General features: G+C 43.2%; 1 long non-coding RNA gene across 2 annotated transcripts in view; it reads left to right on the forward strand.

The window, feature by feature from the left end:
• Positions 1-364: 364 nt before the first annotated feature.
• Positions 365-27181, forward strand: part of LOC115864046 (uncharacterized) — a 70788-nt gene continuing 43971 nt past the window's right edge. For both annotated transcript variants that reach the window (XR_004043795.2, XR_009566196.1), the window contains exons 1-3: positions 365-790; positions 3649-3832; positions 16278-16433. This is a non-coding gene — a long non-coding RNA (uncharacterized lncRNA). The remainder of the gene's footprint in view (positions 791-3648; positions 3833-16277; positions 16434-27181) is intronic.

The raw sequence follows: 27181 nt of genomic DNA on the forward strand, positions 1-27181 counted from the left end.
TGTCCAGGCATTGGTATTGTCTGAAGCTCCTCAAGATATGTAATGACTATCCAAGGTTGAGAAGCATTGATCTAGAGACAGGTAGGGAATAATAACAACTTTGTAAAAGCCTTAAAAAGAGAACAGCCTGGGGCTTCCCTGGTGGCGCAGTGGTTGAGAGTCTGCCTGCCGATGCAGGGGACACGGGTTCATGCCCCGGTCCCAGAGGATCCCACGTGCCGTGGAGCTGCTGGGCCCGTGAGCTGTGGCCGCACGTCTGGAGCCTGTGCTCCGCAATGGGAGAGGCCACAACAGTGAGAGGCCCGTGTAACGCAAAACAAACAAACAAACAAACAAAAACGGCCTTTATTTGAAGATAGGATTATGTACATAGAAAATTTAGAAGAATCTACAAATAAATTATTATAATTCGTAAATCAGTTGAGAATACTAATTATCCAGGAATAAATGCAAAAAGTTTGGCCCAAGGCCTCTGTTAATGGATTGAATGTTTGTGTACCCCAAAAATTCATATGTGGAAACCTTAACCCCCAGTGTGGCTGTATTTGGAGATGGGGCCTCTAAGGAAGTAACTAAGGTTAAATAAAGTCAAGAGTGGGGCCCTGATCTGGTAGGATTAGTGTCCTTATACGAAGAGACTCAAGAGGGCTCTCTTGCTCTCTGCTCATTCTCAGAGGAAAGACCATGTGAAGACAGAGTGGCCATCTGCAACCCAGGAAGTGACCCTCACCTGGAACTGAATCAGCTGACACCTTAATCTTGGACTTTGAGCCTCCAGAACTGTGAGAAAGTAAATTTCTGTTGTTAAGCCACCCAGCTTGTGGTATTTTGTTATGGCAGCCCAGTCTGACTAATACAGACTCTACAGAAAACTATAAAAAATTATTGAGAGCCATTAGGGTAGACCTAAATAAATGGAGTAGTATAGCATGGATTGGAGGATAATCATTTTCTTCCAAGTGATCTGCAAAAGTACTTCTCAAACTTTACTGTGTACACAGATTTTACGAAGGGATCTTGTTCATGTGGTTTCTGATTCAGGAGATCTTGTGCATGGCCTGAGATTCCCCATTTTTAGCAAGCTGGCAGGTGACATTGATGCTGCTGGTCTTTGAGCCACACCTTGGCTACTAAAGGTGTACAGATTCAATGGAATTCCACTCAGTGCCCTAGTACCCTCACCCCTTCCCTCCCTCCACCTCTCTCTCTTTCTGTAATATTAACTAGTGGTGTAACTTCCATGATTCTCATCACATGGTCAGTTGCATTTCCTCGAATCTCCCTCCTCCCTCCTGCAATGGATTATTCTGGAGTAAAATTAGACATTATATCATTTTATCAGTAAATACTTCAGTGTGAATCTTTTTAAAGCATTAGTACAATGCAGTTATCAGATCTAAAAAAATGACACTACTTAAAAAAAATAAATATGTAGAACGTTTCCAACTCTCACCTCTTGTTTTCTTACAATTATTTATTAAGAAGGTTAACGTAGTTTCTCTTTTCCTCCGTGATATGGTTCAATATGTACGTCCACCTTCTCCATTACCCATAAAATGATAATAGACCTATAGATGAGGCTTGATGAGTTCTGGCTTTTTTTTTTCTTTTTCCAAGAATACTTCGGAGGTGGTGGTGTATACTTCCCATGGCACTTAAGAGAAGGCACATAACATCTGTTTCTGTTTTTCATGACATTAAGATTGATCAGCTTTTCACCTACTGGTTTTAGCAGCCATTGGTGGTATCTGCCCATGTCCATTATTTCATTAGGGGTTGCAAAATGGTGATATTCCAATTCCATCATTTCTTGTTTATTTTGGAATTCTTCTCCTAAAGAAGAATTTTCCCTTTCCATCCATTGTTACCCAGAGGTATAGTTCATATAGGAAAGGGGGAATAAATACTTGATTCTTTTCCTTTGTTTGCCAGTCTTCAGAATAATGATTTGAGTCTCTGGCACTCTTAAAAGGCGACTAATTTTTTAAAAAAGTATTGTTAGTCAACTCCGGATTTCCCACTTTCACTGTGTTTCAATTTTTGGTAGATATCATTCTTTTCAAGGTTTCATTTATCATCTGTGGTCAGTGGGAGACTTTTCAAGTTGTCTGCTGCATACTTTTGACACAGCCCCAGTGAGTCTGCAGCTACAGCCCCATTCACTGCTTAGCATTTATATCCTTTTCTGACCTACAGAGATTTTTATCTGGTGTTTGAGCCCAAGTTTGGATTTTTGTCTTTTTGTCTTTATACTTTATCATTGCTTTCTTTATGAAGCAGAGTGGTGAATCACTGCACCAGCTTGAGTGAAAAGTCAAAAGAATTTTTGAAATGATCATCCATTTGTAAGATACCCTGAACAATAAAAATTGGAATTTCAGTGCATGATGATGTAAGACGAAAGTTTCATGATCATGAAACACATGTAGGGAGATGAAAGGTCCAGAAAGGGTCAAGCTGAAGATGTGTGGTCTTGACGACAGGGTGGAGGAAGGGGATGTCAGAACTCCATGTTCACTGTGTACATTTCGCCACAGGTCAGCCATAGGAAAATGTTGATCATTCTCATTCTAGAATGTGAATTAGCCACTCTCAGCAAGTTATTTTGCCTTAAGTTTTAGCTCAAAGGACTTTTCCAGGTGATGTTTATCCACAGATTCTTGGATGGGGTGACCTACATACCTCATGTAGAGAATAAGCACAAACAGGTAGAATGCCCTCCCAAAGAGCTGTCCTATGAGGTGTATTTTTGTTGGACTGGCCTTTTCCTCTACAATGACATATCCAATATTTTAAGTTCTCATATTGATACTGTAGGAATAATCTGTTCATTTTCTATTTTTAAAGAATCCCCTTTTTAAATTTACATTAATTTTTGAATAGTTAATATTTCAAAAGGATGTGTGTTTCTCGTTAAAATGATTTTTTCTGTGCTGAATGAAACTGTCTGAAATATGTTTATTAATTTAAAAAGACAAATGTTTGTGTGTGTTTATTGTTTTGGGTTTCAATGCTATCATCCTTATCTGGAATAACAAAAATCTCTGCCCTTTCTCCTTCCCAAATGTTCATGATTAACTTTTTAAATTGGAGCTAAGTAGCGAAAAACAAATATATACATCAATAAATAATTATTATTTTCTGAGATACTCTTGAAATATGAAAAGTTTCTTTAAATTTACTTTAAATTATTCTTAAGTTTAGAATAATTGAGCACCTTCTTCTGGTAGGAAAGATGCTAAAATTAATCCTAGACTGATATTGCATTTTTCTGAGGAGTATTATAATTTAAATTAATTCACCTTATGTTAATGCAGTTGAAACAAGTTCAGTTTCTTTTATATGTATCACTTGAGTGGAGGTTCAGACTATTGGCATTAAAAAGTAATGTGAAAAAAAGGTAACAGAATATTTGATGGTTGATGAGGTCTAGACTTCTTAGTTATGTTGTGTATGAATCCACAAACACCAGATTTTGGAAAGCGAGTTCTCACTAAATGGACTGGGTGGTTTTAACATTCCAGTGTTGACTGAAATCAGTTAATTTCCCCATAACATTCTTGTTTCTGCTAGAGTTACTTCGCTGATAGTTTTTTTTAAATTTAAACTTAGGTCCTTTTTATAAGTCTGGATTTTCAAATTTTGTAGACAGGCGATCCAAAGCCAGGCGTGAAGTTTAGGAAACCAGGACCTCTGCCTTGGCTTCCTCCTTCTGTCACCTCCAGGAGCTTGCTGCAGGCACTAGGAATATGACTGAGAAGGCCCTCTGATTCGGAGCTTAGTGGCACATGAGATGACAGATCTAAAATGACCGTGCTACCAACACCACAAGGTGGGTCACCTCTTTCATGTTGGGTACAATATGGTTCTGAATTGCCTTGTTCTTAGTTTTGAATTGGACAGTTTAGTTGCTTGTAAGAGCTACATTTTATCCCATCTTTTAAATGCTCTTTGCATTTCCCTCTGGTATTTTTAGTTATATGTGTTTTATTCTTGTTACTAATTTAATAAATTTATTGTAAATATTCAACATGAGAGAAATACAATGTAAAAAATGAATGCGTTCAGCAATCTCATTGTAGCAGATGCTGTTGGTGGCCCCATCCACAACCACTCAGACTTGTCAGTTTCATACACTTGTCAGTTTCATGTATCACTACCAACACCAGAAAGTTCTTGCCTGTGGACTTTGCCTGAGGGCCCACTCTACCTGTGTTTGGGATGGTTGGAAGTGCTGGGGAATGAGTAACCCTTGGGATCCCTCGACCAGTGACTGACAGGATGCGTGAGTAAATATCTCAGCCTCCTTGCCTCTTGGTTGGGATAACTGAAAATAATGAATGTTCTGCAGTCTCTCCCGGCATTCCCTGTTGGAATTAAGATGAAGTTGCCCACAGTAGCAACTTGCTTGAAAACACACTTTCTAATGGCTTCCTTCCTTTCCTGGTATTACATCTCCACTCCCCTACTGAGGTTTCCAGGTATCACTTCCCAAATGAACCACTTGTACTTGTTCCTTCTGGGAGGACCTAACCTAAGGTACCCATCATCCAAGGATGACACCATGGCTTTAAATTCTCACTCTTCTCATGTGGATGTGAAGAAACTACACTGTTCTAGGGACTTTCTTGAGTGCTATTAGGCTGGAAATTTAACCAGAGATCCTGTTCATTATTTAGGAACTGAGTCAGGTTGGCTGTTCCCTCTAGACAGTCACTTATCTGGGTTTCTCCAACTTGGCACCACTGACATTTAGAGCTGGATAACTTTGTTGCGGGAGCTGTCTTGTGCATTGTAGGACGTTTAGCAGCGTCCCTAGTTTCTATCCACTAGATGTCAGGAGCATCCCTGACCTGAGTTATGACAACCCCAAATATTTTTAGACATGGCCAAAAGTCCCTGGGGGCCAGAGTTGGCCCCAGCTGAGGACCACTGAGTTAGATCCAAGTTTATGTGGGTCTAATGTGGCAAGTTTGTTTAGGGTACTTAAACGCTTTCTGATCACCCAACGGGAAGGAAAGGACAGATTGAGGATGACCTGAAAAAAATCTTTGTGGTTATCCCCTTGCATTGGAGCTACCTCCTCCCACTAAAATACATATAAAAGGTATATATTAGAAGAATTTTTGTATGGCAGTAAGGGTTCTTGGGTGGTGATACTTAGTCTGAGAGAAGTTAACATCTTTAGAGAAGGTGGCAGCTGGCTGGTGTCCTGAAGTAACTTGGGAAGTTACCACTGAATTTTGCAGAATGCCCAGTGGATGCAATTCTTCAGTAAGAGGGAGTTCATGAAGACCTGGGAATTCCTGCTTTCAGTATGCAGGTAGATAAAGAGCATTTGATGTTTCCACCTGCTGCTCTTCTGGTTTGGTGTAGGGGAAACCCAATCCCAGATGCAGACGGGAAGCCAAGAATTCTTTCCACAACAAGAGTCAATCCAGTCACATCCTAGAGCGACATAGGGTGGGAATCGAACAAGTATTTGACATACTTTGTTTTCACGCTAGGTGTGAAAAGGTAAGACTGTCCAATGCCAGCGAAATGGTTAGGGAAAAGAGATAGGTTGACATCTAGTTGATAGTTTAGGATTCCTGACTCCTCCCTCAGTTCTAGTTCTCAAAGGCTTGGCCGATCCCTTTCATATACCCTGGGAACATAGTCCAGGCTTACCTGAGCTGCACCTTTACTCACCTCAAATAGGAGATATCACTTCTCCTTTTCAAAGTGACTCCACTTTTTCCTGTGTTGAAAACTGCAGTGGCTGATTCTGTCCTCAATTTGGAATCCTGAGGAAAGGCATAGGAAAGTCAGTCTTTTCCAAAATGATTGGATTGTCATGGGAAACATGCTACTGCACCCTCTGTTTCATGGTTGACGGTGGTGATTCTCAAAGTGTAGTTCCAAAACCAGCTGCAGCACCATCTCCTGGAAACTAGTGAGAAATGCAGATTCTCAGGCCTATCCCAGATCTGTTGAATTAGGAACTCTGGAGGTGGGGCCCAGAAATCTGTTTTGTAACAGGCTCTTGGGGGTGATTCTGGTTTGTACCCTCAGGTTTGAGATTATTGGTCCATGTTATAGGGGAAAAGGAAAAGTGAGGATGTGACTTTCAATCAGGCTTCTGCTTGGATTCCTGCACCCAGGGAGGGTCCTTGTCTTCATCTCGTTGCCCATGGAGGCCCTGACACCAGGCCCTGAGGCCGATCACCCCTCCCATAACTCAGACCTCTGTGTAGCACCAAGGACATAGACACGGGGAGTGAGACTTCCTGGGACCAGGGAGCAAGGCCTGCCTAATTCTCAGTAACAGGCAATGATATCCCTTTTGGAAATGTCATTGCAAACTGCCTGCCAAACACAGCGCTGGGTGAACAGTGGTGCTGGCCTGTGGAAATGCTTCCTCTGCCCGTTCCCTAAAACAAATGAGAACAATGGCCATCTTTAAACAGTGCCAGGCACCGTGTTAAATCAGCCCTGTGTGTGTAAATTTCATTTAACCCTCACAGCATCTCTCTGTGGTGGGTACTTGCTATGGACTGAAAGTCTGCACCCCTCAAATTCATATCTTGAAGCCCCAACCTCCAAGGTAATGGTATTTGGAGGTGAGGCCTTTAGGAGGTGATTAGGTTTAGATGAGGGTGGTCATGAGGGTGGATCCCCCACGGATGGGATTAGTGTCCTTATAAGAAGAGGAAGGGACCAGAGCCCTCTCTCTCTCCACCATGTGAGGACACAGTGGAGAGGGGACATCTGCAAGCCAGGAAAAGCAACCTCTCCAGAACCCGCCTCTGCTAGCACCCTGATCTCAGGTTTCCAGTCTCCAAAACTGTGACAGATAAATTTGTTGTTTAAACCGCCTGGCTTATGGTATTTTGTCATGGCAACCAGAGCAAATACAGTACTATTATCATCCCATTTTACAAATGAAAAAAGAGGTTCAAAAAGACCGAGTCACCTGTCCTGGTTCACCCAGCTAGTGAGCAGCAGAGTAGGTTTGGTTGTGGCCTGTGTGATTCTGTCCTTGTCAACCTGCAGGTCCCCATCTCCTGGGTGGCTGAGGGTATAAATCCCTGCTTTTGGCTGAAACCTTAGTGACAGGGCCCTCTTGTCTCATCCATCACCCATGCCTGGCCTTTGACCCTTCCTCAGTGATCCAGGCCTCAATTTTCCTGTGTGCTTCCTCTTGACTTCACACAGTTGTCCAATTTGGGGAGTAGCTATATTAACCTGCTCTGTTCAAAATCACTCTAAGGCCCTTGCACGGGCCTCTGTTCCCTCCTCCTCTCTTGCCCTTCCCCCATGAACCCACTCTCTCCTGGTGACTTGTTCAAGTGCCACTGGCAGACTCTCTGCTCTGAGAAGGCAGTTCTCTACCTCTCAAGACTATGCTCTCTCGTCTTGAGGCTGCTTTTATTCACTCTAAGCAGACTGGGGCCTGGCCTGTCCCTTAGAAGGTGGATTGCCATATCTTTGCATGTGTTGTCTGTGTTTGCCTTATTCTTTGGTGAGCTCAATACTGGAACCCCTGTGTATTGTCACTCAATGAGGCTGAAGCAGAATTCTGAGGAGAAGGGCTCAACTGGGTAACTTTTATGACTGAGGAAAGATGGTGTGTGTGTGTGTGTGTGTGTGTGTGTGTGTGTGTGTGTGTGTGTGTGTGTGTGTGTGTGTGTGTGTGTGTGTGCGCGCATCTGTGTGTTGCTTCGGGGGTGCTATTGGCAGAGAGGGAATGGTGCTATTCTCGATGTATCTATGTTTGTGCTGACATTTCATGTTTGTAAAACCTCACAGCTTGATGTGTTGATCCAATAAAATCATCCGGGGAGTGAAATAAAAATACCCAGAAGATTGGTGGGCAGGAGAGCTGACTGTGTGTGAAACACACCAGAAAACTCTTCTTGTCACCCAAAGCATTGCTAGAAGGAAAAAAACAAACAAACAGTCAAGGAAAGAAGACCTAGCAGGCGATAGGGGGATGGCGGTCCTGAGTTTGCCTTGGGCCTCTCATGACAGGCTTTTGTCTTGTTAGAGCTGATTGGCACAGAACTTATTAAGACATTTAGAAGTGTTTATTCCTTGGACTATTTTGGACATTATACCAACTTCTTCTGGTGGGCTTTTGAAAGGACTCTATTATGTCATTTTGGCTTGGGACCCAGGAAATCAGCCGGCACTCTTCAAAGTTGATAAAACATCATCTGTCATAGAATTTGCAGGTGTGACTCAGTTCCTGCACTAAAATATACAACAGGAGGCCAGGGCTGAGGAGCCAGCCCTTTGGCAGGCGTAACGAGCATGCTCTGAGCAGTCTGGAATCTTCTGTGTGCTGTCTAGGTTTGAAGTGACTTATTTGTGGGAGGATCAGACCTGCTACCCTCAGCACCATGCAGGCCACTCTTGCCCCTGGGACGTGCAGGAGAACCCCCTGTTGTTTCCCTGGGGATGGTTGCAGGTTACCCTACGGATGTGCTTTGACATCACACATGACTTTCATCTTCCTAAAGAGGGGAATTTTGTTGACAGGCTCATGGCACTGGTGGTGGCCGCACTGGCCAAAATCTGAGTCTTTTTTCTAGATGAGGTGGGTTCCAGGAGTGACTGGGAATATAAAGTGGAGTGCTCTTGTGTTTAGAACCTCACCTCCCCAAACCATGTGTTGCCTACAGGATCTTCCCCCCAGGGAAAAATAAGCAGGCTGATTTTTGCCCCTTGGATGAAGGGCTCCCACCTTGGCCTGTCTCCCCCAGCCTTTCTCTTGTATGAAATTCCTTTTTTTTTTTTTTGCGGAACGTGGGCCTCTCACTGCTGTGGCCTCTCCCGTTGCGGAGCACAGGCTCCGGACGCGCAGGCTCAGCAGCCATGGCTCACGAGCCCAGCCACTCCGCAGCATGTGGGATCTTCCCGGACCGGGGCACGAACCCGTGTCCCCTGCATCGGCAGGTGGACTCTCAACCACTGCGCCACCAGGGAAGCCCTGAAATTCCTTTTGAAGATGATAATGTGTTCATACTTCGGGTAGAACAGTGATTTTTCAATCTTTTTGGTCACAGGACCTCTTTATACTTCTAAATTATTGAGGACTCCACAGAACTTTTGTTTCAGTTGGTTATATCTGTTGACATTTATCATGACAGGGGTCAGCAAACTGTGGCCCATGGGCCAAATCTAGCCCATGACTGTTGTTTGTAAATAAAGTTTTGGTGGAACACAGCCAAATGCATTTGTTTATGTATTGTCTATGGTTCTTTAACGCTCTAATGGTAGAGTTGATTAGTTGTACTAGAGACTGGCTGGTGAAGCCTAAAATATTTATTATCTGTACCTTTATAGGGGAAGTTTACTGACGGCTAATATAAAAAGTAAAATGAGAAATGTTTAAATATTTATTTATTAATTCATTTAAAAAGTCAGTAATAAAACCATTACAAGAAAACAGACAACTTTTTTTAAATTGAAAAATGTCCATACTTTCCAAAATATAATAAAACAAAAAATATTTAGTGAGACTCAGAGTGGCGTTGTTTTCCATTTCTGCAAATTCCTTTGATGTTTTGCTTAATAGGGACAGCTCAGTTCTCATCTGCTTGCATTTAATCTGTTGTGGTATGTTGCTTTGTTTGAAGTGGGTGAAGAAAATCCAGCCCCGTAAAGGTATGTAGTTAGAAAAGGGAGGGGTATCTTAGTAGTCATTTCAGATATTTATGGATGTTTCCCTTTGACTACAACCAATCTTGACAAGTGGTAATTTCTAGAAGGCTGCATGTAGAATCTGAAACCATAGCAATGAAAATTTCATACTCTGTTATGTTAAAATCCACTGGTCTAAATTGTACTTTGAATGGTTCTTATACCCATGTAAGATTTTTGTAACATCATGCATTAATTATTTTGAAAATATTAGTTCACTGAGTTATTCATATCTTCCAAATGTTGACATATTTCATTTTGTGTCATATCAAAACATCACATTTGTTAATATCCCCATCGAGCTCATTAGAAGAGTCTTTAAGCTGTCAAACGCATGATGGTGCATACAGTTTTCCAAAATTCTAATTTTTGCTTGAAAGCTCAAATTTTATAATTGACATCAAACTCTGCCAGTTGTTTTGCTTGTCGGGATCTGCTCATTTCATTCATTTTCAAGAAAATGTCTGCCAAGTACTCAAATCTGTATAACCATAGTTTGTCTGTCAGTCAGCTAAAGTGGTGTCCCATTTAAAAAAGGACTAATTCAGTTTTCAGCTCTAACAATTACACAAGAGCATTTCCCAGAGACAACCATTCAATAAGCAGAAGTGCTTTATGTATATTTTTTATATATTCACACAGTATGTTATATAAAAAAAATGTATATATTCAAAGGTTGCAATGAATAAAATTAATATTTCTTACAGCTTCATAGAGGACATTTTTAAAGTAAAACTGTTTCTTCTTTCTTGTGAGTACGTGGTGGGAAAGACATACAGTACGAGGCCACTGCCTTGACATATGCTAAGGCACCAGCAGTTTTACCCTCCCCCTCATTGCTTTTGGATCATCCGTGTGAATGTCCAAATAGTGAAAAGACAAATAACATCTTACTATTATTATGAACATAGATTTGACCTTGTGGATCTTTTTTTATTGAAGTATAGTTGATTTACAATGTTGTGTTAATTTCCGCTGTACAGCGAAGTGATTCAGTTTTATACACACACACACACACACACACACATTCTTTGGTGGGAATGTAAGTTGGTGCAGCCACTATGGAAAACATTATGGAGGTTCTTCAAAAATCTAAAAATAGAACTATCATATGATCCAGCAATCCTGCTCCTGGGAGTATATCTGGACAAAACTCTTAATTCAAAAAGATACATGCACCTCTATATTCATAACAGCACTATTCACAATAGCCGAGACATGGAAACAACCTAAATGTCCATCAATAGATGAATGGATAAAGAAGATGTGGATCTTTGAAAGTGTGTCCATGGGCCACTCTTGGAGAACCTGCTGAGGTAGAAAGGGAACAAATTGAATTAAATTCTGCTGGTTCTAGGAGATGCCATGTGGGGAAAGGGTGATTAAGTCCTGTTGGGAAAATGCAATGTATTCTATGACAGTGTTGGGATTTCCCAGTGCTCATTAGCTTTTAAATGCTCTGAGAAGTCCTCGAGAAAATAAATGTCTTTGAACTTGGGATTTTTCAAACTCGTTTGGGCAAAACATCCTTTTCACTTTTTCAATATATGTGAATACCCTTTGGGAAACCATGGCTTTCAGGGTGTATACGTGGCTGTTGGGATCCCTGAAAGCAGGCTGTGATGGGCTGAGAAGTGATGTGTCGGGGGAGGGCTCGGAGAATAGGCGGACCCTGGCCTGAGACCACCCTTGGGGCATCTTTTCTTCGTTCCTGGGCTGAGTTCCTGACCACAAAGCCAGTGACTGAGCCCTTGGAAAGTATGCAATAGTGTAATCCTCCCACCCATGTGCCTACTCCTTGCAGAGGATGCCAGCAGATCTGCATTTTTCACATTGCTGGGTAGATTTTGAAGAGCTGAGCCAGGCAGAAAGGCCCAGACGTCTGCCCTGAAGGGGGCAGGTATGTCTCAGGGGTGCTTAGCAGTGAGGGGTTTATTTCTCTCTTCCAGCCCCGTTTGTGTTTACGGGTCTAGAACCTCAGCCACCTGGCCCTAGGGTTCTTGTGATAATTGGGTGCAGCCCCTTTTTAACTGTGACAGGCTGGGGACTCCGAGATGGCACAGGACTTTCTAGGGGCCATTCTCCTGAGGATTTACTCTGTACAGCCCATCCTCCGAGAAGAAAATTCCCCGTCTAAGGAAAAATACTGAGTGTGATGATTCATCCTCAGTGAAGTTGAACTTCTGAAGTTTCTTCCTCAGTTGCACTTCCTTCCCTCCTGACAAATACCTCCTGTCAATTTGTATACACACCCCTTGGTTGTGGCTTCCCCAAACTGTCCCAAGGCTCTGTGCCTGCATAGTTTAAACAGATTTGTGTCATGGTTTTTCCTACAGATAATGACAAATCTGCAAAGGGAGTGTGTGCTCTTTCTGTACAAAGTCTTTCCAAACACCCACCCAGATATTCCATCCTGTCCATGGGTCTCCTCTCTGGTTGATGCCACCAAGGTTGTGGTGTAATTCTGGGCAATCACTTCAAGAGCCTTTTGTTGGGCATCCACTGTGGGCAAAGTGCTCCCCAAGGTGTGTGTGTGTTTGGGGGAGGGAACAAAGTCAATTAAACTGCCCAGCGTGGGAAAGCAAGATGTTCACAAATATCCCTGGGGGTGAGGAAGTTGGCGGGGGTTTGGAGGTGTGTGAAGCAGGAGCCTGGAGGGCAGGGCAGGGGCACTTTTGACTGGAAAGATCCCAGGAGGCTGCCTGGAGGAGGAGGCATTTCTGGTGGTCCTTGAAGGTTGACCAGAAGGCTGCTGGGACAGGGTTTGTGTGACAGTGGGAGGTGCAGAGTGGGAAGGGCCCTGCACACAGTGATGTGTGGGTCGGGCTCAGGGGAGGGGAGGGAGGTGTGGATAGGGATGGGAGGAAGAGGGCACAAAGGCTGTTAGCCAAGACAGGTGAGAGGGAATCAGGACATTGGTGGTGGGACTGCAAAGGCAAGGGAGGGTGACCCTTAGTGTTCTCCTCTATGAATGAGTGGGGCATCAGACTGGATCCGTGGGGTGGAGAGGGCATGGGAGATGGGACCGTCCCACCCCAGTTCATTTGAACATACCCGCTTTTACCTGTTCTAGACTCTGCATTTTGGCATTGGACTCATTCAAACCAAAGATTCTGTTGCTTAAAAAATACACTGAAAATCACCAGGTAGCCTGTCTGCTAAGGCTCCTCCCATCTCTAAATGTATCCCACACTTCTTGGTAACCTCAACTTCCTGATGTTTTCCGGGTATTTTCTTATGATTCTCAAGCATTTGGCCTTTGTCCATACTCAGTGACAAGCTTCTAGAGGGCAGGGAGCTTCTATACACTTTGACTGTTGTTAAAACACCCAGCAGGGGTGTGAACACAGGCCTTCCATAACTGCCGCTGGGGTGCTGCCACCAGTGCTCTGAGCAGGCTTCTGAGTTCCCACCGTTTCCCTCTCTCTGAAAACTGGCCAGTGGGCGCCTAAAGGGTTTGATGAAAATGACACTGAACTGGGCAGGAGACCTGGGTTCAAATTCTGCTTGCCATTCCCTAGCCCTGGGACTGGGGCCATTCACACAGACTCTCTTTTTCTTGGTTTCGTTTTCAGTGAAATAAGGGAGCTTTTTTTAAAAGCCATGTTTCCCAAGTGTGACCACAGAGAACTAAGATGACAACAGGGTGTCCAGACACATTATGAAGACATAATGTCTTGTATATATGTAATTTATTATTAAAGTGTTACTGAGTTCATAGTGCCTGTTAATGGCAAGTGTAATAAAGACTAACATTTATTAAATGCTTGCTAGTTGTGAATTATGTGTGAGTGCCTGTCTCAGGTTGGACTTTCAAGCCCAGAGAAAAGAATTTGTATGCAGGAGACTCATGTAGGATTTCTCTGAGAACGGACGAAGCAGGGCAGAGGAAGAGAAGAAACCAGGCAGGGGTGTGATTTTAGGTGAAGCCCCAGTCTCAGCCTGATCACGTAGGGGGCTCTGGAGTGTAAGTTACATTGTGGAGTTTGTCCTCACTGATGGCAAGGGAACTGGGCTTTCATATACCAACCCCGGTCCACTGCGGGCTCAGGGCCACCTCAGTGGGGTGATGGTGGTGTTGGGGGCTGTGAACTCCCAGGTGCTTCTGGCTTTTTGTGTCACATCACAGAGCAGCCTTGGTAGCCTTCAAACAGTTTTCTGATGAGAGTTAGAAAGAAGATGAAGGGAAAAAGCCCAAGAAACCATGTGAATGCTCTGATGGTTCTGGTGGAGTGTTCACAGGGCCTGCTTGCTCATTCTCAGCTCACTCAAACTGACAAAAGAAATTTTCACATATTGAGATATAGGGAAGTCATTCTGGCTTATCCATGAATTAACCTGAATTTTACACTAACTAAAATAGCCTGTTTATGGCCTATCAAACACACATTGTACATGTGCTTTAATTATTAGAGAAAAGCACACACTGACCAAAAATAAAGAATGTCCATGTTAAAAATAAAGATTAAATGCCTGTCTTCCTGGGATGCCAATGCTGGTACTCCTTTAACAATAAGACACCCTCCGCAGGTGCAAGGCCATGCTGACTTGCTATGTACATGCTCTGGTCTGTTCTTTTTTATTTTTTTTTTGAAACCTTGAAGAAATGTATCCCTGACTTTAATGTTCTTTGCTCTGACAAGGTATAAAACTGTGCTGGAAACCATGCTTCTCTGGGACAGTTCCTCTGAGTAATCTGGGCAGTGGGCATCCAGGCTAGCCCTCAGTTTGGCTCAAATAAAACTCTTTTCTATTTCTTATTCTTGATTGTTTATTGCTTATTTTCATTGACAAATCCTTCCAACAACCTTGGGAAGTAAGTAGTATTGTCTCCATTTTACAGGAAACTGAGGCACGGAGAAGTTAACTTGCCTATGGTCACATAGCTAGGAAGTGGCAGACCCAAGATTCAAAGCAAGAAGCCCATGCTTTTACCACCATACTGCATGGTGCTTCCCTAAATACAGCAGCTGTCATGTGTGTAATCGAGAATATTTGGGGAAAGAGTGAACAAAATATTGGAGGGTCTGTGTGGCAGTCTAACGTTCGATGACATCATGAGCTCTTGCCAGTTTGTGCTCTGATTTCAAAGCAATTTCAGGGGCAATTTGGATTTCAATTATTTTCTGTCTTAACAGTCATTCTGACTGAAGCAATTTAAATCAAAATCATAAAGGTCCAACCGTAGTTGGTTAATAGCTACGAAAACAATGGCCAGAGGTGAAAGATTTTTAAAGAACTACAAGGCATTTCTGTTGGCAGAATAATTGAGAGATGGCTGTTTGGGCGGGAAGCAAGGTGATCTAGATTTCTAGTTTCGGTAAAATTACTTAACTGACAACATATGGTTCCCAGTCACTGTAGCAGACCAGGGAGGTGTCTTTTAAGTGGGGAACACGTGGAATGGTGCAAGATGGAAGATTCCTTACTATGGCAAAGAGAAAAGGTTGTCTTCTAGTCACTGTTAAATTGTTGGCATTAATTGTCTCTTTCCTCCCTGTAATCCTGTGTTCATGAGGACAGTGACACAAAGTTCCCATCATGGGCCACTTTGAGACTTCCATGGGCGGTGAAGCACTCTATAACTGTGCCGTGCGCAATACAGTCAATTGTTGAGGGCGCTCGGGGGAGGTCTTGACCTAGACTCACAGTGGTTCTCAATCAGGGACAGTATCCTTGGCCCTCCCCAAGGGTTCTTGGAAATATGGGAGGGATCACAGTGAATAGGTTGTCTCATGGTGAGTGTATGTGAGCTACTGGAATTTAGTTCCCAGGGGACTAGTGGTGCGAAATATCCCGCAATGCACAGGACAGGCCCACTTGAGGAAGAAGTCTCACTCGAATGCTAATGACACCAACACTGAGAAACTCTGGGAGAAGTGATTTGAAGAAAGTGAATCATATACAAGTAGGAGACATCATGGCCTCTGAAATGACTTACACTTTTCCATGTACCTCTGGAAGACCACATGTGAAATTAGATGGAGACCAAGCATCTCAGCAGCTAAGGCTGCTCAGGATGGACTTGTCCTTGTCTTCGGTAGTAAGCTCCCCAACACTGGAGGTATTCAAGAAGAGGCCTGTTGACCTCATGGGATATTGTGAAAGGGATATCCAGCCTGAAGAATAGGATGGATTAGATGATCCCTGAGAGGTATCCTAGTACCAAGATACAAGGATTCTTCTTATGGTTTATTCTCAGAATTCCAGGTGAGGCTTGGGAAGGAAGGAGTTAAAACTGAAAATCCCCCTGCATATGTGTGAGGTCTAGTCTGAGAAATAATGATGGACTGAAAGAACATGAGTCTAGTATTAAGAGATAAAGGAAAAAGCACATTGTTTTGGAAAGACCTCTGGGTGAGGAGTCATCCAGCCCTGATTCCTGTCTCCACTGGGATCTCGCTGGTGAGTGTGGTGCTGGGAGGATCACATTTTCTCTGCATCTGTCAGGTGATGGCTGTCAGTGGTTCAAAGCTCAGAATCTGTGATTCTATAGTTTAGGGGTAGACCCGTGTTCTTCTTTTTTTTTTTTAATGTGGGCCATTTTAAAAGTCTTTATTGAATTTGTTACAATGTTGCTTCTGTTTTAGGCTTTGGTTTTTTGGCCACAAGGCAAGTGGGATCTTAGTGCCCAGACCAGGGATCGAACCTGCGCCCCCTTCATTGGAAGGTGAAGTCTTAACCACTGGACCACCAGGGAAGTCCTCTAGACCATGTTCTTTGACATAATTCTACTGTGGCCTTAGGTAAGTACTTTATGATTCTTTCCCAATATGTGAAATAAAAATAATGTCTATTTTTTTTTCTAATTCACAAGGAAATAGAATCAAGTAAGCTTGACAGCCAGAATACCTACCTTAAAAGTAGAAAGGATGGTAAAGTAAGTGTCATTTTGACATTTTCCTTCTCTAACACCACCTAAACGTTCTAGTACCAGTGGGTAAACGGGTCTCACTAAGTTGTTTGCATCCTTCACAAATCCTTGATACCCTTCTTTTTGGAGTCCCGTGCTTCATCATAGCGAACATATTATAATATTCTCACATCCCCATTAAATAAATTTACATATAACAGTATGTTTTTTATTCTGATAAAATGTTTTATAAGCATTTAATTAAATTATACTGAGTTTCATATTTTGGAGATGATGAACTTGTTTTTTCTTGATCTCAAACCTTCTTGGTAGGCCCTTTAAAAACTCAGAGCTACTTGTCACTGTAACTAATAATGCTTGGTAAATGTCTTTAGAGAAAAGACTTAGGTCAGTTGGTAAAAAGAAAAAAATTCCTTTCTCAGAGCCTCCCTCTATGCTCCAATAGGCTAGCCCTTTTATTTATTTATGTTTTATAGCATTTTTAAAAATATCTATTTATTTATTTGGCTGTGCCGGGTCTTAGTTGTGGCACGTGGGATCTTCGTTGCCACATGTGGGATCTTTTAGTTGCAGCATTCGGGATCTTTAGTTGTGGCATGGGGATCTTTTAGTTGCGGCATGCGGGATCTAGTTCCCTGACCAGGGATTGAACCCAGGCCCCTGGAAATGGGAGTGTGGAGTCTTAACCACTGGACCACCAGGGAAGTCCTGGTTAGCACTTTTAGGTCAAGATGCATCTGGGCACAGGAAAGGAGGACATGGGGAGGCCATTGGTAATGGCCAAATGCCTGCAGCTAATTTGTAGGTACCTGTGAAAAGTAGTGAATGTGCATGCATGTGTGTGTGTGGTAGTGAGAGTGACAGATGAGGGCCCTGAGGGGTAAAGGGTTATGAGAGAAAGGACAGCACAGGGTCAATGGTAGGGCATGGTAAGCAGAATTCTGAGACGGCTCTCAAAATACCCACCTCCTGGAGTACACAGCCTGTATAATCCCTCTCCCCCTGCCCCCAGTTGAGTGTGTGAACATGATGAGATTTCACTCCTGTGGTTAATGTCATATGGCAAAGGTGAATGGATTTTGTAGATTTAATTAAGGCCCTTAATCAGCTGACTTTACATTATCAAAGGGGAGATGATCCTGGGTGGGCCTGACCTAATCAGACGAACACTTTAAAAGGAGGTCTGGAGGTCAGAGATGGAAGAGGTTAGAGATACTCTCCTGTTGGCCTTTGTTATGGACTGAATGCTTGTGCCCCACCCCTCTCCCCAGTCGTATGTTGAAGCCTTGACCCTTAATATGATGGTTTTAGAGCTAGGGTCTTTGGGAGGTCATTAGGGTTAGATGAGGTTGTGAGGGTGGGGCCCTCATGATGAGATTAGTGCCCTTATAAGTAGAGGCACCAGAGAGTTTTCTCTCTGTCTCTCTCCCTCCCCGCCTCCCCACCCCGAGCACATGCATGTGCAAAGGTCACGTGAGCCCACAGTGAGGAGGTGGCTGTCTGCAACCCAGCTGGAGAGCTCTCACCAGAACTCGACCATGCTGGCACCCTGATCTCGGACCTCCAGCACTGTGAGAAAATAACTTTCTGTTGTTTAAGCCACCCAGTCTGTGGTATTTTGTTATGGTAACCTGAGTAGATTCATTTAGCCTTGAACAAGCAAACTACCATGTTATCAGAGGGCCATGCAGCAGGACTAGCAGGTCTTTAGAAGCTGAGAGCCTCAGTTCTACAAATGCAGGGGGCTGAATTCTGCCAACAACCAGTGAGCTTGGACAGGAACCCTGAGGTTCAGATGAAAATGCAACCTTGTGAGATCCTGGGCAGAGAACCTAGCTAAGCCATGCCCAGGCTCCTGACCCATGGAACTGACAGATAATAAATGCGTGTGGTTTGAAGCCACTAAGTGTGTGGTGATTTGTCGCATAGCCTAGAAGACTGAGGCATACTGCCTGTTGGAGGGCTGCCTTTGCTCAGGACAAGACAAAGTTGGGGGGGGCGGTAACCTGTTTTCCGTCACTTTCCTTCTTAGTGTCACTCAGCTGAATTTTTGCACCTATATGATTCACAATATATTTCTCTCAGGAAAAGTGAGGAGAGTCTCTGTATTGGCTTCAGTATTAAAGGTCCAGCTAACCATGGACTCCATGTGTGATGGAATTTCTGTGCTGAAGCACTTTGCAAGTTTTCTTTGGAAGGTAGCTCAGGATGGATTTAAGAGAATGAGAAGCTTTTATCGGCCATGGCTTCAAGGAAAGAAGCAGTGCCATAGGAGACCAATAATTCCTTTCCGGATAATATTTCCCATTCTTCTCTCCTGTTGCTGACAGTTGCTCTTTATTTGTTCTCAAATGAATTCTACCAGTCGGCCCGCAGCTGGAAGTGTGTTTGGTCACCAGGAGGTTCTCTGCCCTGCATTCCTCCTAGAGAGATGAAAAAACTGGGAACTCACCCTGTTACTCTCGAGTTTCCTGCCTTTTTTGACTCAGCATTAAGTGGAAAGAAAGTTGAGTTTTGATAGAAAAAAAATCTCTCAGACTCTCTCCCCTTTCAGGTTAGAGGAAGAAAATGCATCCACAAACTGGAGCCCTGGTGGGTGTGAATTGCACAGTTTCGAGGAAACTTGATATTGTGTCTTTGACATCACGTTGCACTTGATTAAGGGCCGTTTCATCCTGCTGATGGAGTCTCTTTCCCCCATGACCCAGGTCCCCTCCATAATCCCTCTCTCAAAGCCTTTTCCTTTTCATTATGTGGTCGTAATTATTTCTCTGTCGAGCACATAACCTAACACCTCTCGGTGCACAGTGCCAAGGTTTGAAACCATAATAAGTGGAATGCTCACCTTTGAAGCCATTACTTCAATCATTAGAACAAAGTTTATTCCTCAAGAGGACATTAACATTTGAAAATGTGTCAACCAGAGTAAGAAATTCATCACGATCATGGACTACCTGCCAACTGGTTAAAATGCAATATTCCAATTTTCCTGGATTTTTTCAACGATCTAACATCTGACATTAGTTTACGTTTTTAAGTTGCCTTTGTTCAGTTCCTGGTAAGTTGTTTGTGAAGGTCAAAGAAGTTGATTTTTAAACACCAAACTAGGAAAGAAATGCAGCCAGAAGAAGGCAAAGGGATCCACTGAGCGTATCAGGGCTGATGGGAGAGACTTCCCAGTCCAGGAAGCCATTTCCATCCTAGTGGGACTCAAAACGGACAATGGCCTCTGCGTTTGGGCACCTATAATTTTAAACAAAAATGAGTCTGGTTGCTGTGCTGAATTTCTTGGAAGACTTTAATGAGATTATCTCTTAAGTTCAATTGGGAAGGAGTAAAGGACAAATATTCCACTTCTGCCTAGCAAAAAGCCACATTTCATCATTAATAGCATTGAAACCATTAGTTGAAAACATCTAGCAAAACAGTGTAGGTTGGAAAGTAAAAATATAAACTCCCCTAGATGTGGAACGTGGAGGTTAGTAATACGTTAACCCAGTGATTTTCTGGATGGTCTTTGTCATCAAAGTAGCACCACTTCTTTCTAAAGCTCAGGGACGGAACCAGCAAAGTGAAATGGTGCAATTAGAGTGACCTTAACCGTTCACCCTGCAGCTTCGGGGATGTATTAAAACTGGGGAATCTTTTTGGTTGGGTATTCCATAGCTCCTTGCCTGTGGATCCAAATCTCTTCCTGTTATCTAATGCTGCATGACGAACCACCCAAACTTCAGTGGCTTGAAACAATAATATTTATTTTGCTTATGAATTTGGGCAATGGGGACTTTTGGGAAGTCAACTGGGGTAGTTTGAAGGCTGGGGTTAGAATCATCTGAAGGTCATTCCCTCCGATATCTGGGGATTAATCCTGGGAAGATTAAAACAGCGGGGGCTAGCACAATTGGAGTTCCTTGGGCATCTTTCTGTTTCCATGTGTCCCCTCCAGCTTGGTGGCTTCAGAGTAGCCAGCCTTCTTATATGTCAGCTCAGCATCCCAAGGTCTACATTCTAAGAGAGAGCTAGGCTATGATCAACAATACTACACTGTACACTTAAACTTTTGTTAAGAGGGTAGATCTCATGTTGTGTTCTTATCACAATAAAATAAAATTTAAAAAGAGAGAGAGAGAGCGCCAGGGAGAAGCTATATCACCATTTGTGACCCTGTCTTGGAAGATATGCTGCATCACTTCCACTGCCTTCTGTTTATTAGATGCGAGTTGCTAAGCTGGCCCACATCCAAAGGCGGTGGAATTCCACTTCACTTTTTTTTTTTTTTTTTTTTTTTTGCGATACGCGGGGCTCTCACTGTTGTGGCCTCTCCCGTTGTGGAGCACAGGCTCCGGATGCGCAGGCTCAGCAGCCATGGCTCATGGGCCCAGCCACTCCACAGCATGTGGGATCTTCCCAGACCGGAGCACGAACCCGTGTCCCCTGCATTGGCAGGTGGACTCAACCACTGCGCCACCAGGGAAGCCCTCCACTCCACTTTTGAAGGTGTCAAAGAATTTGCAGACATATTTTAAAAGTGCTGCAAATCACTAAAATGTTTTCGAGCATCTCTGCCAGCATCTCTGGAGGCACAGTTGGTGATAAAGAGACACATGAGCCACGGCCCTACCCTCATCTAGGTGCATCTCAGCCTGGATGTAAGGTCATACCAAGTAAGATGACAGTAGAGCAGGAAAAAATGATGAAACACATATAGGAACATTATCTCTAAAAGAGATTAATTACTGAACAAAGTCAAAGACAGAGCTAGGAAATCTGAGGCTCTTGAGATGATTTCTCACTGGGCTGAGGAGGTCTGGGAGGGTAGCTGTGAACTTGGAAGCTGCAAGTAGTAGTACATTTACAAAACACTTTCACATGCTGTGTAGTCACATGGTAAGTGCATTTGATTTATATGCCGACTTTAAACCTACCCCCCTCCTAGGATGAGACCTGTGGTGCAGGGCATGAGAAGTAGGTAGCTTCATGGCACTATGGAGACCCTGACAGGAAGTGCCAGCTTGGAAAGACAGGAAGTGGGGGGGCAAGTTCTTTTCTATGCTTTCAAAAGCTATGTGCCCATGAGTCTGACCAAGCCAGGTGTAGATTCACAGCCAGCAGATATTCATTTTAAAAAAATTAAAAAGAAATTTTTTTTATTGAAGTACAGTTGATTTACAATGTTGTGTTCATTTCTGCTGTACAGCAAAGTGATTCAGAGACATATATATCTGTATCTGTATACACATATATATTCTTTTTCTTATTCTTTTCCATTAGGTTTATCACAGGATAATGAATATAGTTCCCTGTGCTATACAGTAGGACCTTCTTATCTATCCATCCTATATAGAATAGTTTGCATCTGCTAACCTCAAACTCCCAATCCTTCCCTCCCCCACCCCCCTCCCTCTTGGCAACCACAAGTCTGTTCTTTAAGTCTGTGAGTCTGTTTCTGTTTTGTAGATAAGTTCATCTGTGTCATATTTTAGATACCACATATAAGTGATAGCATATATTTGTCTTTCTCTGTCTGACTTACTTCATTTACTATGATAATCTCTAGTTCCATCCATGTTACTGCAAATGGCATTATTTCATTCTTTTTTATGGCTGAGTAGTATTCCATTGTACATATGTACCACATTTTCTTTATCCATTCATCTGTTGATGGACATTTAGGTTGTTTCCATGTCAAAGCCAGCAAATACTGATCAAAGTGCTTTGCCCTGTGCTAGATGTTTTTACATACATTTTGTCATTTAATCATCAGAACAGCAAACAGATACATTAACATGTAATAAAGTTTCAGAGACTTAATTTTAAGGAAGAATGGAGTAAATACCGCAGGCAAGCAGGAAAGCTTTAGGAAACCTAATTCTCATTTACCCTAGGGCAACAGTCCTCAATTCTTAGTTGGGGTGATTTTGTACCCTCCTGGGGGACGTTTGGCAATGTCTGGAAACAGTTTTGGTTGTCACAACTGTGGGGACGGGTGAGGGGGAAGAAAGGGAGGTTTCTATGGGCATCTAGTGGGCAGAGGTCAGGTTGCTGCTAAATGTTCTACAATGCACAGGACAGTACCCCACAACAAAGCATTATCTGGTCCCAAATGTCAATAGAAATGAGAAAACCTGACCTAGAGATTTGATAGTATCTAAAAAGCAGATTACTATAAATACTCATGAAATCTCATGCCTTCATCTACATATAAACTTTGCTTTTATTTTCTTAAATTTAGCTGTTTTTCAACTCTTAGTGTGCAAAGAATAACTGTTCAGATCTATATACATAAGACCATGTAGATATGCTCAGTGAATGTTTTAAGAGTTTTCCCAAGGGTAATTTCCTTGATATTTTTGCCTAATTGTTGATTCGAGGACCTCACTTACGTTTACAGTAACCTGGGAGTTAGCCACGGCAGAGTATAGTATCTCCATTTCATTGATGAAGAAACTGTGACTTGAAGAGGAAAAAATGACTTGCTTAAGATCCTCACAGCTGGTAAATAATTAAGCTTGGATCTCTCTCTTTTTATTCTGCTGTTCTTTCAGTTCATCTACACATGGATATTCAATAATTTAACTGACATTTGTCCAGGCCCTGTGTTATGTATTGTATACTCCCAAATGAATAAGATGGTGACCCTGCCAGAGTGACAGAGAAAGATTATTCCATAATGGCCATTCAACATTCTTTTACACGACCATGAAATGAGAACAGGCTACTATATAAAGGAACATCTAGAAAACCAGAAAATGGTTTTAGAAATAAAAATATTATAGCAGAAATAAAAACTTTACTAGAATGGTAAATTTGAGGAAATCTTCCAGAAGATAGAAGAAAAAGACAAGGAAATAGAAAAGAGAGGAGAAAAAGAAAGAAAATGAGAGAAGTACTGAGAATGACCAACATCCAACTAATGGAAGTCTCCAAAAAATATTTCTGACATGCTCTAATCTGGACCGGCTGCTCTCCAGGCCAGCTGCCCAGGTGCCATCTTGGAATCACTCTCCAACATCATTCTGGGGATTCATGGCTTTGTTCCCGTGTAGACAGAGGGAACAGCTTGAGGGAAGGCTTGGGGGTTAAAAGGAGCAAATTTGAGGAACAGAAAGAAAGTCAATGTGGCTGGTTTAAAGGACTACACAGAGAGAGGGGAGCACGAGATCTGAGTAGATACACAAGCAGAGTCAGGTCATACAATGCTGTGTAGGCTGTGATAAGAATATCTGATTTTATTCTAATAACAAGTGTATATCATTGAGGAGGTTCAGGCAGTGACAAAGGAATGACATGATATTTATGTTTTAAAAAAACCTCACTGTGTACTATTTCAGTGGTCTGTTTGGGTGCTGACACTGTATAGATTTCAGTAGGGGCATTGAGTTAGAAGAGTGTGTACCCAAGGGGTACTAAGAAGGAAGACTCAACAGGACTTGGTGATTTAGGGGATGTGGCCAATGAGGGAGAGGGACGTGTCATGACTTGTGTGATACCTACCTCTTCTGTTTTGTGATTTTCTCAGGAAGTACTGCTTCCAGGATGCACATGGTTAGAGATGGTGGGTGATTTGGTTGATTCAGGGCTGGGGTTCTGCCAGCCAGGTTGAATGGAATGGAGGCAGCAAAGGACTGGGAGAATTTACCAGGGATTAATTATAATGATAGACTATGAATTCCAGGATAAACTAAGAAAGAAATGAAAGCAGAGAGAATTGACAGAAAGTGGAAAGATATTCTCCAGTCTTCCATAGGGAAGGACTGTTATTGTGGGGATAGTTGAGCAAGTAACTTGAAAGGATTGGAATGTTTGAATTAATAATTTGTAGTAACGCAGAGTTCAAGGTGTGATTGAGGGAGGTGCTGGCTGAGCTGGGGAGAAGAGAAGGTGACTGGAAATGATAGGAAGACACTGGGATGCTGCATAGGGCTGTGCAGAGTGTGCAGTTAACAACTCCAGGGGGCACCATTCCCATAGGCTACAATGTTCATTACGCCCCTGGAGTTGGGCAATGTGGCAACTGCACCAGGGGATGAAAACAGAGGATGTTGGATGAAAATTACACATGGGTGTTGAACTCACCAGGAAAGATGGCAATAATTGGGCGAAGAAGGATACTGTGAGCCAGATGTGTAGATGAGAGTAAAGGGGAGGAGGTGGCAGGGTGAGAAGGCCTTGTCCTCAAAGGAGCAGGGATCTTGGCTGGAGGCCAGAGCAGTAACTGCCTAGAAGTGGCATTGGGAATAAGGTTACCTTCTGACAATGAGATGTGAGGGGAATGAGAAGATAAAGATTCTCATGCGGTTGTGCTCAGTGGACAGCTGAGTCTCAATATAGAAAAGGGGTGGAAGGAACTTTCTGAGACAAAATGAAATGTGAGCATTTGCTGATCTCGATGTAAGAGCTTCAGAAACCACAGTGGAAGGGTTTGATAAAGAGGGGAGGAACAGGGGCTTGTGCGTGGGGCAAGGAAATACAGAGCATCCCGGGGGTATTAATAATGCAGAGGAGAGGTTATGGAGAGGGGGGTGTATGTTGGGAGCTGATAAATGAGAGTAGTGGACAGTACCCAGGGGCCAATAAAGAGAGGTCTTGGCACCAGACTAGGGGTGGTGACAGCTCAGCAAGAGCTGAGCCCCTTGGAGGTATAAGGTGCTCCCCAGTTCTGAACATGAGTGTACTGGGGTAATGAAAGGGCAGCTTCTTAGCTCAGGCAGTTAGGGAACAGTGCCAGCTAAATCATAAAAATGGTCCCTGTTCTTTCCAATGCAGAAAAATGTCCCCTCTCCTGATTTACCAGCCATATGGCTCTGATTCTCTTAGCATTTACACAACCTTGTAATGCTAACCTTTTGCTGTGTATTTGTCTACCCAACTATAATAGAAACATCTTGAGGGCAGGAACTATACCTTTTGACATTCTGAGAGCCTGGCATGGCACCCAGTAGATATTTGTGGGTTGGTTGGTATCCTGACATCCTGTGTTTTCTAACCCCTACTCAGTTCTATTAGTCAGAAACCTCTAAGTTGCAAGTGACAGAAACCTAACTCAAACTAATGTAAGCTACAAGGTCACTGAAAGTTTATCACTGGAACCCCATCTTGCCTGCTCCCTGCCTTCTATTGTCTCTAATTTCTACACTTTGATTCTTTTTTTTATTTTTTTTGGAGGAAGGCAGAGGGAGATTTTTTATTTTTAATATTTATTTATTTTGTTGTGTTGGGTCTTAGTTGCGGCAGGTGGGCTCCTTAGTTGTGGCATGCATGTGGGATCTAGTTCCCAGAACAGAGATCGAACCCAGGCCCCCTGCACTGGGAGTGTGGAGTCTTAACAACTGCGCCACCAGGGAAGTCCCCTACATTGATTCATTCTTGATTTAATTCTTTTCTGCTTGTAGCAAAGATAGCTAGCTCTGGGCAGCTCAACTCCAGATTTATTTTGCTCTCACATTTTCTGATCAATCTCAGAGAAAAAAGAGGATGTGTGTTTCCTGAAAGCTCTGGTTCCGGTCCTTGGATGACGATGATTGGTCAGATTTGGGCTGGGGTCCCTCCTCTGAAACACTCTGTGGCCAGGGCTTGGGGTGCTCTGTATTTGTCATCACACCTGTGATGGGAGAATCAGGGCTGGGTGGTAGCCAGCCCATCAGACCAGACGGTCAGCGCTCACAGGGGAAGCACAGCAGGCATTTCCTGCGACAGCTGACTCAGCAGTGAAGGAGAGACGACTTGGGGGTCTCAAAGGAGGGAGTGTAAGGCAAGGAATGAAAGGGAAGGAATCTGCTCTTTTACTGAATACCCAATGAATACTAAGCAGTGGGCTCTTTACAGGTTCTGATCTCGTTTGATCCTCCCAACTGGTCAGTAAGGCAAGTAGGATAATTTCAAGTTTAAAGAAGGGGAATCAAAGCTTGGATAGGTTAGGTGGAAGACGAAGGTAGGATTCAAATCCAGGATATCTGACTTCAAAGGCCCCGTGCTTTCCTTTAACCCGGGTTTCTCGGCTTCAGCACTATTGACGTTTAGGACCAGGAAGTCTTTGCAGGGAAGCCTGTCTTGTACACTGCAGGATGGTTAGCAGGATCCCTGGCCTCTACCCACCAGGTGCCAGTAGCACTCCTCACCCAGTTGTGACAACCAGCGATGTCTCCAGACATTGCCAAATGGCCCTTGGGGGGCAAAATTGTCCCAGTTGAGAACCAGTGTTCTAAACCATGCAGCTCAGCGAATTCAAAGTTGTACTGCCTAAAAATCCATGACCTGCAATTGGGAAACACCACTGGAGTTCATGTCTTTACGTTTTCACATGGTTTTGTGTGTTTTAGAAAACTGTAGCATGCACATGAGTGATCTCTGAAATCCAGTCGGAGACAGTAAATGGTTTGTCCTATGAAGTAATTTTGGGTGTCACTGGCTTACGGAAATGTGTCTTCATTTGGAACTCCCTTCCAGGAATCAGTTGCAGAGTCAGACAGAGCTTCTAATATTAAGTAAAGAGAAAAGGTGGTAAGTTGCAAAGTGTTCCGCTCTGACACAGTCTAGGTAAAAATCAAAGTGGGGACGGGCTGTGCTGTAACTGTCCGCAGGAGCCACTTGGCATGTGTACCAGGTTCTGTTTCTGAGAGC

The sequence above is a fragment of the Globicephala melas genome, chromosome 12 (genome assembly GCF_963455315.2).
Source record: "Globicephala melas chromosome 12, mGloMel1.2, whole genome shotgun sequence".
Taxonomy (NCBI): domain Eukaryota; kingdom Metazoa; phylum Chordata; class Mammalia; order Artiodactyla; family Delphinidae; genus Globicephala; species Globicephala melas.